Genomic DNA, 2,643 nt, shown 5'->3' on the forward strand with positions numbered 1-2,643 from the left:
AGTGTAGAATCATCTGTTATTTCCTGCTTCCTCAGTATTAACTTTTTATATATTATATGTCTTGTTATATGTATAAATGTTTATTTCCTAAATCACCAGTACACTGTAAACTCTATGAAGTTAGAAATGTAAAATCAACACCTAATTTGATACTTGTTCATAATGAGAATTTAACATATTTTTGCATTGATAAATGAATATAGGTTAGCAAACCAGTAAAATACACATTTCACATGCTGGCAAGTGATTTATTGATCACATACCAATTCTAATACTGGAGCATCTTATTTCAAAGAATATGAAGCATTTGTGGTAAATATTCACAAATTTGTTAGTATATTTTAATTCTTATTTTATAGCTGTTTTATTTTTGATAAATATACAAAACTCTCAAAATCTGAATACTCCATTTGCAAGCTGCTCTTATCTAATAATCTTACCTTCATTTCCTTTTTACATCTTCTACCTTAACCACTAATTTTGCTATGTTTAATTGGCACAGCCATATTTTGCATCATTCTAGTTTGTGCCTATCATATGGAAAAGCAGAAGTGTTATCTGTGACTGTTTGGATTTTATAATTAATTTGAACTGTTTGAAGTGTGATTTGTTCATGGAGTCATTGGAGAGGCATAATATTATTAAAAGCCAGATGTTGGCACATTTTGCATGCTTAACAGGCACAAAACCATTTCCTAGTGGAAACATTTTAAAAATGGTTTTGGTTCCCCTGTACGGATTATCAATTCAAGTAATCTCACTTACTTTTCTTTTCCTACTTTACATGGGGCAAGTATATTGATATCTGAAACTGCATTTGAAAAATTTGGGAAAACATTGATCTTTCTGGCAAATAGACTTTACTAATTAAACACACCTTCAATATCTTAATGGGAAATTGAAACATATCTCAATTTTACTGCTTGAAAACCAGCAATGCCAAGTTATATTTCTCAATAAATAAAATTATCTCTTATTTTACTTTGGCCATTTATCACTTTACTTCATTACAATACACTTTTTTTTTTTTTTTTTTTTGAGACGGAATCTTGCTCTGTTGCCCAGGCTGGAGTGCAGCGGCGTGATCTCGGCTTACTGCAAGCTCCACCTCCCGGGTTCACGCCATTCTCCTGCCTCAGCCTTCTCAGTAGGACCACATTTGTAATCTTCATTTTTAACTGTGCATTTGCTTAAATATACCATAGTTGCTACACATGAACAAAAAAATCAAATGTTCTAAGCTGCTATCGAATGCAATTCTAAAATTAGCTTACTTCAAAGAGTGCACTAATTTGGCTAAATCATAGAAATGAATCTTTTTAACAAAATATATCACATTGGGGAAAACATGATTTTTAGAACATTATTATAAGTGTTGTAGATATGGTCTGAGAGAAAGGCTATTTCTTCAATAAAAAATATTAAAAATACTACTCAGCATTAAGAAAAGGAATAAACTGTTGTTTCACACTACAATTGTGATAAATCTCAAAATAATTATACTAGATGAAAGAAACCAGGCAACCAAGAGTACATACTGCATGAAATCATTTATATAAAACTCTAGAAAATGCAAACTACTCTATATAATGAAAGAAAACATATCAGTGGTTACATGAGAAGGACAGCTTTGGGAGGGAGAGAGGCATTTAAAAAGGTCTTGTTGAAGAACTAGGCGTGTTCACTATTTTAATTGTGCTGATGGAATCATGAGTATATCCACAAGCCTAAATGTATCAAATTCTACACTTAAAATATGTATAGATTTATTATTTTTCAACAATAACAATAGAGCTGTTGATATAATAGATTGAAAACTACCACTATTAATCAATAAACAAATGTTTACTGAAAAGTAAGTTTACATCTCTGTGAACACTAATTGAAGAATCAAAGAGGAAAAAAATTGAGGAGAAAGGTAAGATAAAAGTAGAAATTATTACCAACTTTTCTGTGTCAAACAGTTTTTTAGCACTTTAGAAGCATTATCTTTTTAATGTTTATATCAAAATATTAACAAAATAGAAGCTTAACTGACAATAAGCAGAATACTTGAAGTTCACAGTCAAGTATCCCTGAAAAAGCTTGATTCATCCATACCTATTTATATTTTCAATTTTAAATATTTGAGAAAAGAACAACAGCTCAAGAGAGAGGCAGAAAAAATGGCTGAATAGGAGTTTATCCCCACAAGAACATCAAATGGAACAACTATCCATACAAAAAAAAAGGACCTTCATAAGAATCAAAAATTAAGTGACTGAACACAACATCTAGTTCTAACTTCAAATCACTGAAAGAGGCAGTGACAAGAATAGAAAAGACAGTCTTGAATTGCCAACTCCACCCATTCCCTATTCCATAGCAGTAGCCACTTGGTGCTGAGAGATATCTATGCACTTAGGGAGACAGAGAGCACAGTGAATGCGGAACTTTTCATTGGAAATCAGCGCTCCCTAGCACAGCAGAAAGCCACGCTGAGCAGAACTTACTCAACACCTACAGAGGAAGCATTTTTAGACCAGCTCTAGCCAGAGGAGAATCACCCATCCTAGCACTCGGAACCTGAGGGCCGTCAAGCCCCACCACCATGAGCCAAAGTGTTATAGGGTTCTAAATAAACTTGAAAGGCAATCTAGGGAA

Source organism: Pan troglodytes, chromosome 3, assembly GCF_028858775.2.
Source record: "Pan troglodytes isolate AG18354 chromosome 3, NHGRI_mPanTro3-v2.0_pri, whole genome shotgun sequence".
Lineage (NCBI taxonomy): Eukaryota > Metazoa > Chordata > Mammalia > Primates > Hominidae > Pan > Pan troglodytes.